This window comes from Rhinatrema bivittatum, chromosome 7 (assembly GCF_901001135.1).
Source record: "Rhinatrema bivittatum chromosome 7, aRhiBiv1.1, whole genome shotgun sequence".
NCBI classification, from domain to species: domain Eukaryota; kingdom Metazoa; phylum Chordata; class Amphibia; order Gymnophiona; family Rhinatrematidae; genus Rhinatrema; species Rhinatrema bivittatum.
In genome coordinates, this window is record NC_042621.1 from 121,594,429 (window position 1) to 121,606,529 (window position 12,101).

Here is a 12,101-nt window from a genome sequence, read left to right on the forward strand (position 1 = left end):
TATGTTTGGTATGGTTGGTGCACAGGCGGGCAAACAAAGTTCAGCACACGATCAAGTTGTAAACACAATTGAAGAAGATCCACAGGAAATAGCAATGTAAGACCATGATGAGGTCAGTGCTGAAGAGTCAGTCCAGAAAAGCAGGGAAAGCAGAACAAGTGAGGTCAGGCAGGCATGGAAGCAAAAGCAGGCAAAGAATCAGGCAGGGGGGAAGCAGGAACTCGTGAAGCTCTAATCAGGCAGGGAAGCAGGAACAGGTAAAGGTCCACCAACTGGATAAGTAGAAACGGGAAGATCTAGGTGAGCAGGAACAGACTGGGAACAGAACCCAAGGAAGTTACCCCTACCAGCAAGGAGCTAGGGTGGCAAAAAGGTCCATAAAAGTGCAACTTCTACAGCTAAGGGAAGAAGTTTAAGGCTTCTCAAACTTCTGATTTCTCTTGCAAAGGGAACTACTCTTCCAGTTCTCAGTCACCTTTCCCTCTCTACTAAAGAGCCAGATCTTCTTCTCTCTTCCAGGACAAGCTCACAAACTGAACATTTTCTACAGGGGCTCCCTGCACTCCCAATTGGGAATGTAAAAAACTATAATATTCTCTGCACTAGGAATATATTTTACCTTTACCAAGGTAAGTTACTCTATAGTAGGGCCAAGAGTCACGTCAAATAAATAAATAAAAGGGTCCCTATATATACCAGCTGAATTCAAAGAAACCCTTGATTTGAAATGACAATGACTAAAACAAAACAGATTCCAGTAGGCAAGTCCCAACTCGTCTGTCAGCTGCCTTGGAGGAGGAAAGTATCCTGGTCAGAGAACATCATCCTGGTGCAGCAAGAAGTGATCCTGTGGCAAGGACCTGCTCTCCAGGTGATGTATTGTCCTCTCGCACGGAGGACAAGTCTCCCAGGGCTATTGCCCAGGAGGAAAGGGTTGGGGGGAGGGCAGTCATAGTTGGCGATTCAATTATTAGGAATTTAGATACTAGGTGGCTGGTGGATATGAGGTAATTTGCCTGCCTGGTGCGAAGGTGGCAGACCTCATGTGTAACCTAAATAGGATTTTAAACAGTGCTGGGAAGGAGCCAGCTATCATGGTACATGTGGGCACCAACAACATAGGAAAATGTAAGAGGGAGTTTCTGGAAGCCAAATGTAGGCTTTTAGGTAGAAAGCTGAAATCAAGAACCTCCAGGGTAGAATTCTCTGAAATGCTCCCTGATCCACGCACAGGTCCCCCAGAGGCAGACAGAGCTCTGGAATCTCAATGTGTGGATGAGACAATGGTGCAAGGAAGAGATTCATTTTTGTAAGAAACTGTGCAAACCTTTGGGGAAGGGGGGAATCTTTTCCAAAAGGACAGACGCCACCTTAACCAGAGTGGAACCAGGCTGCTGGCGCTGACTTTTAAAAAGATAGGAGCAGCTTTTAAACTGGAACAAAGGGGAAAGCAGACAGTTGCTGAGCAGCACATGGTATGGAGGGATGTATCTTCGAAGGATACCAATGAAGCAGGAGAATTAGGGCATCCCAACAGAGAGGTTCCAATTAAAGCAAAAGTAGTCCATGTGCCTATAGATAAAGAATCATCTGAGCTAAAAGATTCCAAATTATCCCTGTCAACTGAAAAGCAAGTTGTTAATACAAACAAATACACTTTGAAATGTCTGTATGCCAATGCCAGAAGTCTAAGAAGAAAGACGGGAGAGTTAGGGTAAATAGCAGTGAATGAGGAGATAGACTTAATTGGCATCTCAGAGGCATGCGGAAGAAGGATAACCAATGGGACAGTGCTATAACAGGGCACAAACTATATCTCAATGATAGAGAGGAGCATCTTGCTGGGGAAGGGGGTCGCTTCATGACAGAGTCCAACAGAAAAATGATCATACAAGAGACTAAATGCACAATAGAATCTTTATGGGTAGAAATCCCATGTGTGTTGGGAAAGAGTATAGCAATAGGAGTATACAACCATCAACCCGGCGAAAATGATAAGATGAATGATGAAATGCTAAGAGAAATTAGTTAAGATAACCAAATTGGTAGTGCAGTAATAATGGGAAATTTCAATTACCCCAATACTGACTAGGTAAATGTAACATCAAGAAATGCTAGAGAAAGTTCCTGGATGGAATAAATGATAGCTTTATGGAGCAATTGGTTCAGGAACAGACGAGAGAAGGAACTATGTTAGATCTAATTCTTACTGGAGCGAAGGATTTGGTGAGAGAGGTAACTGTGGTGGGTCCGCTTGGCAATATTGATCATATCCTGATTAAATTTGAATTAATGACTGGAAGGGGGATAATTAGTAAATCCACGGCTCTAGCACTAAACTTTGAAAAGGGAAACTTTGATAAAATGAGAAAAATAGAAAAAATCTGAAAGGTGCAGCTACATAGGTTAAGAGTGTATAATGAGTATGGACAGTGTTAAAAATACCATCTTAGAAGTGCAGCCCAGATGTATTCCATGCATTAAGAAAGGTGGAAGGAAAGCCAAACAATTGCTGGCATGGTTAAAAGGTGAGGTGAAAGAGGCTATTTTAGCCAACAAATCTTCCTTCAAAATTTGGAAAAAGGATCCATCTGAACAACATAGGAAAATGCCTAAGAATTGGACAATTAAATGTAAAATATTGATAAGACAGATTAGGAGAAAATTTGAAAAGAAGTTGGCCACAGAAGCAAAAACTCATAATAAAAACTTTTAAAAATATATCCAAAGTAGGAAGCCTGAGAGGGAATCTGTTGAACCATTAGTTGATTGAGGGGTTAAAGTGGCACTTAGGGAAGATAAGGCCCATGGGGAAAGACTAAAATTCTTTGCTTTAGTGTTTACTGATGAGGATATTGGGGAAATACCCATTCCAGAGACAATTTTCAAGGTTGATGATTCAGACGAACTGAACCAAATCATGGTGAACCTGGATGATGCAGTAGGCCAGATTGACAAACTGAAGAGTAGCAAACCACCTGAACCAGACGGTATACACCCCAGAATTCTGAAAGAGCTCAAAAATGAAATTTCAGAACAATTACAAGTAATTTGTAAGCTATCATTAAAATCATCCATTGTACCTGAAGACTGGAAAGTGGCTAATGTAATCCCGATATTTAAAAAGGGCTTCAGAAGTGATCCAGCAAACTATAAACTAGTGAACCTGACTTCAATGCAAGGAAAAATTGTGGAAGCTATTATGAAGAATAAAATCACAGAACATATAGATAGTCATGGTTTAATGGGACACAGCCAGCATGAATTTACCCAAGGAAAATCTTGCCTCACAAATCTACATTTTTTTGAATGGATGACTAAACATGTGGATAAAGGTAACTCGGTAGATGTGGTATATTTGAATTTTCAGAAGGAGTTTGACAAAGTCCCTTATGAGAAGCTTCTAAGAAAACTAAAATGACAAGGGATAGGAGATAATGTCCTTTTGTGGAGTGTAAACTGTTAAGAACATAAGAACATAAGAAAATGCCATACTGGGTCAGACCAAGGGTCCATCAAGCCCAGCATCCTGTTTCCAACAGTGGCCAATCCAGGCCATAAGAACCTGGCAAGTACCCAAAAACTAAGTCTATTCCATGTAACCATTGCTAATGGCAGTGGCTATTCTCTAAGTGAACTTAATAGCAGGTAATGGACAAGAAACAGGTAAGACAAGAAACAGTAAGATTAAATGATCTGTACTTGGACCAGTGCTTTAAAAATATATTTATTAATGATCTGGAAAGGGGTTCAATGAGGTAATCAGATTTGAAAATGATACAAAATTACTCAGAGTACTTCAATCACAAGCAGATTGTGATAAAATGCAGGAGGACCTTGCGAGACAGGAAGACTGGGTGTCCATATGGCAGATGAAATATAAATGTGGACAAATGCAAGGTGATGCATATAGGGAAAAATAACCCATGCTGTAGTTACACAATGTTAGGTTCCATATTAGGAGTTACCACCCAGGAAAAAGAACTGGGTGTCAGTGGATAATACATTAAAATTGGCTCAGTGTGCTGTGACTGTCAAAAAAGCAAACAGAATGTTAGGGATTATTAGGAAGGGAATGGCAAATAAAACAGAGGATGTCATTATGCCTCTGTATCTCTCCATAGGGAGACCGCACAATACTGTGTGCAATTCTGGTCTCCACATCTCAAAAAATAATATAGTTGCACTGGAGAAAGTACAGAGAAGGGCCACCAAAATGATAAAGGGCATGGAACGGCTGCCCAATGAGGAAAGGCTAAAGAGGTTAGGGCTATACAGCTTGGAGAAGAGATGGCTGAGGAGGTGATATGATAGAGATCTACAAAATCATGAAAGGACTTGAATGGGTAAATGTGAATCATTTATTTATTCTTTCAGATAATTGAAAGGCTAGGGGGCACGCCATGAAATTAGCAAGTAGCACATTAAATGCTAGTCAGACAGGGGTACCTTAGGACACTATTTTTGGGCCTGCTCCGCTATCCAAACTTTTTGGGGTAAAGTTTGATGGTATCTGTCTTTTTTTGGTGGGCCAACCTGTGGTTTTTACTCCCGATGGTGTACTTTTTGATGTAGCTTCCTTTTTTCAGATTTGGAGGAAACGTTTTTTTTTGTTTCAGAAGGCATGTCTGGTTGCGAAGAGGGCTATTTTCCTGCAGTGGCATGAACAGGACCCTCCAAGTTTTTGGCTTTGGAGGAATAAATTACATGCTTTGATGCAAATGGAAAATCAAACTGCTGCACGATCGTTTAAAAGTAGATGTATATTTATCAATGTTTGGCATCCTTATTTGCAAAGATTATCCCCAAGGGCTAGAAGTTAGCTAATCAACTATCCCTGAGTGGATATGTTTTGTGTTGCATGGACTCTCATTATGCATCCTATTTTTCTGATGAGTCATTTGCAAGGATGGGAGGGAGGATGGGGGGTGGTTTTCCTTTGGGGGGGGAGTTATGTATAAAAGTTTATCTTCGAACAAATGACTGCATATGGTTGAGTCATGTATGTCAAATGTTTGTGATATTTTCTCTAATAAACAGTTTTATATGAAACAAATTGGAGAAAATTATTTCACTCAACGCAGAATTAAACTCTGGAACTCATTATCAGAGGAAGTGGTTAAGGCAGTTAGTGTAGCTGGGTTTAAAAAAAGTTTGGATAAGTTCTTCAATGAGAGGTCCATAAACTGCTATTAATCAATAGGGAATAGCCACTTCTTGTTGCCAGCATTAGTAGCATGGGATCTATTTAATGTTTGGGTACTTGCCAAATACTTGTGACTTGGATTGACCACTGTTGGAAACATGCCATTCTGGATCAGACCAAGGGTCCATCAAGTCCAGTATCCTATTTTATGTTCTTATTGATTCAAGCAAAGACCTTATTATAAAATTGTTTTTTCCCCATAACATGTTTTAATGGATTGCCATCACCCACCACTGATAGCCCTGGTTAATAAGCTGTGATCTTCCCTGTGTTCTCTTATACAATCTGTGCTAGATGCACTCCACTCTCATCCACTAACTATTATACTGTTCCTCTTAAGTAAAGAATAGCTGTCATTAGTAGCTCTCAACTCATTGATTAATCAATTGCTGCTCCAGCAGTGTTAACATTTATGCTTTTATCAGTCTGTGACCCCAAGCAGTGTGTGCTTTATTATTCTAAATGAAGCCTTCCCTGGTTTAATGAATTGCTTGCTGTCTTTTGTTTTCTTTAGCTTTCTATCTTAAGTGAAACCATGTGATCTTAATTATTAAACACCTTGAGCATGGTCTAAAACAATAAGCTATTATTCAGCATTTCTGATTTGCAGATACTTAACATTCTGTATGCCTCAAAGGTCCATTATTTTTTTTTTTTTACAACAAGCAAGTTCGTCCATTCACACAAGTGGGCAATGAGACTGCATCCACGGCCAAACAGACACCTGTTCCTGGAAAGTGTGAAAGGCCTTGCTCAATTTGTATGGGAACCCAGCACCACCACAGTCCTGTAGCTCCCACAATTTTTCATCTGCCAATTTTTAAAAAGCGTCTCCAGGGATGACACAAGTAACTACAGGACTGTGATCCTACACTTTCAATGCATTTCCAGCACAGCTCTCTGCTTAAACGGCAGGGGAGAAAGTATGATACTTCACTTTCAATGCATATCCAGCATGGCTATCTGCTTCAATGGCAGGGGGGAATGAAGAAAAGTGGATCTATATACAGACAACAACCAACAAGGACTGACTTACATAGTCGGGGTAAACAAGCATGGGTGTAGCTTGCTTATTGAGGCGGTTACTATCCCTAACTAACAGGTCGATACAGTTATGCCGCGTTAGAGTGCGGCAGTGCCAGGCGCACCCTCGTTCCCCGCACGCACAGTTCTCTTCACCTACCGCTCAATACTCTCTTCAAATTGCATGCAAATGCATGCGCGTCTGCCAAGCGTTAGGCGAAGGTTAGGCCCGCGCAACCCATTTTACTGTATAGAGCGCCTATACAGTATCCTGGGTGCGCGGGCCTAACGCTTCACAGCCACGCTGGTATCTGTCATTTCAAATGTCATTTATGTTCTCCGATGCTCGGCAAACTTTCCCCCAGCCCCCGCTCACCTGCCCTGGCCGCGTCCGGTCTCCGGTGCAGCCCCAGTCTTGTCCCCTCCTCCCGAAGCAAAAAAAACAAAACCGAAAAAGTAGCAAGAGAGTGAGGGGAGAGACGGGCAATCCTAGGCTCGGGCCTGCTAGTCCCTTCTCCTCTCCTCCCGAAGCAGGGCGCGAAAAGCAGCCTTGCTCCGGGAGGAGGGGGGGAGCAGTTTAAAGCGATGAAGCGACTTACTTTTGCAGCCCCCCCCCCCCGGACATTGGCGACGACCGCGGCTCCAGCCTCCAGCTGTCAGACAGACGCATCGCACGTGGGAAAGTGGCCCCTATGCGTGCAATTGGCTGCTCAAGACGTGACGTCACGACGTTTGGCGTCACAGCATGTGACGTCACGTCTTGAGCAGCCAATTGCACGCATAGGGGCCACTTTCCCACGTGCGATGCGTCTGTCTGACAGCTGGAGGCTGGAGCCGCGGTCGACGCCGATGTCCGGAGGGGGGGGGGCTGCGGCGCAAGGAGAGGATAAGAGAAGACGCAACTTACTCCAGCCAGCCCCCACTTCGGCAGCTCCCCTTTGGCAGCCCCCCTACGGCGGAGACGGCAGTGTAAAGCGAGAAGGACCTTCGGCGGAGATGGCACTGTAAAGCGAGACAGACCGCGGCGCAAGGAGAGGAGGAGAGAGAAGACGCAACTTACTCCAGCCAGCCCTCCTCCGGACAGCGGCTCCTCTGCCTCCCAGCTGCCGGCAAAGATAGACGCCCGAACGGGTAGGCCCCTCGTGCAATTTGACCTCAAGGCGCGACGTCGCATGCCATGACGCCAAACGTCGTGACGTCGCGCCTTGAGGTCAAATTGCACGAGGGGTCTACCCATTCGGGCGTCTATCTTCGCCAGCAGCTGGGAGGCAGAGGAGCCTCTGTCCGGAGGAGGGCTGGCTGGAGTAAGTTGTGTCTTCTCTCTCCTCCTCTCCTTGCGCTGCGGTCCACCTCGCTTTACACTGCCGTCTCCGCCGAAGGGGGGCTGCCGAAGGGGAGCTGCCGAAGTGGGGCCGCATTGGATTTTTTTTTCGCTTTTTTTGCTTCGGGAGGAGGGAGAGGACGGGGGCTACCCCGGAGACCGGCACCCATGGACGCGGCCAGGGCAGGTGAGCGGGGGCTGGGGCTGGGGGAAAGTTTGCCACTTACCCTTACTCCTGCCTCTATCACAGGGGTAGGGGTAGGCGGTAAACTAACAGGTTAAACGCGCGGCAAATCGGCAGGGAAAAAAAGCGATAGTCGGAGCGCGCGTCACAGTATCGGAGGGAATAGCTAATTCGTTCATTAAATAGCTAATTCGTTCATTTACATATCATTTACATGCTGCATGCGGGAAAGGTTACGGGTCGGTTTCAAGAAGCGCTAAGGACGCGTGAAACTGGAGACTGTATTGCAGGATCGCCTTACGCGTCCCAATTGTGCGCCCACAGCGAGTTAATCTCCAACCGCACCTTACAGTATCGAGCTGTAAGCTAGATATTTCACTTAGATGCAGTTCCAACACTGCTCTCTACATTAATGGGGGGGGGGGGGGGGGGAAGGGAAACAGAACCAAAAGGTTACTAAGGGCCAAGAGTAACAGATAAGTATGAGAAAAAAAAAAAGTGTGAAGGCTTGCTGGGCAGACTGTATGGGCAGTTGGTATTCTTCTGCCGTCATTTCTATGTTTCTATGATCCTGGCATCGCTGCCCGGTAAAATGGAGCAAGTTATTGCTAAGAAGAAAATTACTAAGCATATGGACAAACATGGTTTAATTGGGAAGAGCTAGCATGGATTTAGCAAAGGAAAGTCATGCCTTACTCATTTAATAGAATTCATTCAAGGTGTGAATAAGCAAGTAGATAAAAAAGTGAGCCAGCTGATAGCGTATTTGGATTTTCAGACGGCATTTATTTAAAATATTTATATTCCGCCTATTACATTCATGCTAAGTGGATTATAACCTTCGACATGAAATACAATAAAAATAACAAACATTAAAACCAGTCCAATAAGATCCTCATTTTGAATACTGTGTACAATTCTGGAGACTGCACCTTCAAAAGGATATAAACCAGTTGGAGTCTATAATGATCAGTGTAAAGCATATGGGATAGACACAAAAATCTAAACATGCACACCCTAGAGGAAAGGCAAGATTGGGGAGATATGATAGAGACATTTAAATACTTCAAAGGTTTCTATGCACAAGAGGTGAGCATTTTTCAATGGAAAGGAGGCTCTAGAACAAGGGATCATGGAAGGAGGGTGAAAGGGGACAGACTCAGGAGCAATCTTAGGAAATATTTCTTTAGAGAGAGAGAGAGTAGTATATTCATGGAATGTCGTCCGTCCCCCCCCCCCCCCAGTGGAGGTGGTGAAGGCAAAGATGAAATCTGAATTCAAGAAAACATGGGATAAATGCAAGGGATCTCTGAGGGACTTGATGGGAATTCTAAGTCCTACATAAATTAGACAGATGGGCAGAGTAGATGGGCCATATGGTCTTTTTCTGCTATCATATTTTTATGTTTCTATAAATAATATAAGATTAATCAGTGCCAAATGAACAAGCTTCTTCAAATAAAAAACCCTTTCTAAATAATTTAAGGTCCTGCAGAGATCCGAGTCCTTTGGTATTGTGTTCCATAAAACTGGATCAACAATTGATAATGGGGGCTGGTGGAGGCGGCATAGGGTGTGCATGGGGGTGGGGGCTGCTTATAGTATACATGGGAGGTCACTGAGGGGCTATGGTTGTGGTGATGCGAGTGCAGACTGTACAGGATGTGTGTGAGGGATCACTAGGGGGGCTATAGGAGTGTAGGAATGAGAAGAGAACTGCATAGGTTATGCATGGGGGGGGGGGGTCACTAAGGGGGGCCCCAATGTGTCCTACAAGTAAGGCAAGAGTCAATAGGTATGTGTGCATATGTAACATGTGCATTCCATTAATAACATAATCAATGTACATGTGTTGCCATTGTAATATAATGCAAAAATGAACTCCTAGGAAAGGATAACAAGAGATGACTTAAACTAATAGTCAAAAGTATAATAAAGGTACAATTACAAGCTAAAACTTCCTCTGGGACATGTAATAGATGTAATGGGGCCCCCAGTAGCAAAATAAACCAATGTCCTTCTTTCAGAAGGGAGAGATTTAGCCCTGTTGTGCAAAGCTGTGCGCTCTCTATTGCAGTGGTTCTCAACCGGTGTATGGCGACACACCAGTGTGTCGCCAAGAACATGCAGGTGTGTCGCCACAAATCCTGGTCCCCCGCTAACCCAGCTGCTCCCCGGTCCTCCTCCGCCCGGGCGGAACGCAGCAGGACAGCTGGAGTCAGCGGCATCGGCATTGTCTCTTCTCCCCCCCGCTGCCCGGAAGAGGAAGTGGTGAGCATCGGGTGCGTGCGTGGGAAGAAGAGACCATGCTAGTGTGGTCAGAATTGGCCCGAAGAACAGAAGAGAGGCGCAGGTCTGAAGAATGTGCAGGGCGGCTCGGAGTAAAATGAAGAAGAGCGTCAACCCCTGCAGCCGATGGGACTCCTCTGCGAGGGCTGAAAATGAAGGAGGTTAGGGTTGGGAGGAGGCGGCTGCTGCCGCTAGTTCCGGGGGGGGGGGGGGGAGGGAGAGAGAGTGAATGAGCAAGCATGTGTGTTTGAGATCCTGTGTGTGTGAGTGAGATAGCATGTATGTGTGTGATTGAGAGCCTGTATATGTGAAAGAGAGTATGTCTGTGATTGAGAGCCTGCCTGTGAGAGAGAGAGCATGAATGTAAGTTTACGATTGGGAACCTGTATGTGTAAGTTTGTGATTGAAAACCTGTTTGTGTGAAACAGTATGTGTGTATGATTGAGATCCTTTGTGTATGAGAGAGATCATGTGTATGTATGATTAAGAGCCTGTGTGTATAAGTAAGAGAGCATGTGTGTCTGTGTGTGACTGAGAGCTGGTTTAGGTGAGGGAGCATGTGAGTATGTGATTGAGAGCCTGTGTGTAAATGAGGGAGAGAGAGCATGTTTGTAAGCATGTGAATGAGAGTGTGTGTGTGAGAGAAAAAGACAGCATGTATGTGTGTAATTGAAAGCCTGTGTGTGTAAGCGTGAAAAGGTAGACAGCATGTGTGTAAATGTGTAATTAAGAGCCTATATAAGTGAGAGAAAAAGCATGTGTATATGTGAGTGACTGAGAGCATGTGTGTATAGGTGTGTAATTGAGAGCCAGTGTGACAGAGAGTGCTGGTATGTGACAGAGAGAGGAGAAAGTTCCAAGCAAACCACCCCTCCTCCTGCTAATTCAAAACAATCTCAGGACACCTGGATATCAAACGTTTCCAGGTATGCAGAGCAAAAAATATTTTGTATCCTTATTTTTCATTACTGGGTCTTTGTGTCTGCTATTTTGAAATATTTTATTGGTATCTAGAAATTTTATGAGTTTTTTTAATTATTGGATATTCCACTCATCAGGTGTTTCAAAATAATCTGTTCTTTTTGTTAGTATGGTTTTACTGCTACTGATTTTATATTTCTTGATTTGTTTTATAAGGATGGGTGATGTTTCTTTTTTCCTTTATTACACTGCATACAGAGACTCTGGCTTGTTGCAGTTTCCAATTCAGTTTTTGTCTGCATACTTCTAGTTATGCATTTTGGTCTCTTTATTCCTTGTTAGGTGAGGGTCAGCACATGTGACTGAGGTGAGGTATTCTGCTGACGTGTAGTTTCTGTGTAGGGCTCTATAGCAGCCTGACTTGGTCCGTTTTCCTAATAGGAGATGTATTGGTTTCTTAAGGCCTGGTGTAATATTTCAGTGTTGCCAGCAAAGCTGGCAGCAAAGCTCTGTTCTCTGCTTTGACAAGCTCCGCCTCCCGGGCCTGATTGACAGATCCCCATGACAGCATGGCTAATTCAGCCCTGCTATCATTGGGAAAAGAGCCGTGCTACTCACTGCAGACATCAATAGAAAACAGATACATACAAGTATGGAGGTCACATTAACAGCTACAGAGTACACTAAACTATGTGAGGGCAATATTCAGTGCTACTTATCCCGCAAGTTAGGACTTATCCAGCTAAATAGCAGTGGCTGAACATGCGGCCCCGCTGAATGGTCTCCACATAACTGGATAATCATTTTCTGGCTAATTAGCTGGCTAAGTGGCAGGGAGGGAATGTGTGTTCTAGAGAGGAGCCAGCCTAGACAGAAGTTATCTAGCTAACTCAAGTATTCAAAGTTAGCCGGATAATTTATCCAGCCAGGTCTGATCAGCCCCGAGGGCTGACCCAAAGTTAGCCGAATAAACTTACCTGGCTAACTTTAAGATCTGAGTGTGCCTGCCTTTGTTGAGAGCAGTCTTTCCTTCCCTTACCCCTGTGGGACTGAAGTCCTGCCTGCCTTCTGACATCACAACAGGGTGCCAGAATAAGTGGAGGACGTGAGCGCCGGAGGTCTAGAGTTACCTACTGATATCTGGCCGGAACATCGCT

At 44.3% G+C, this 12,101-nt stretch overlaps 1 protein-coding gene across 2 annotated transcripts in view; it reads right to left on the bottom strand.

Annotated features, from left to right (window-relative positions):
* Window positions 1–12,101, bottom strand: part of LRRC20 (leucine rich repeat containing 20) — a 384,326-nt gene that overhangs the window by 168,142 nt on the left and 204,083 nt on the right. The window lies entirely within an intron of this gene.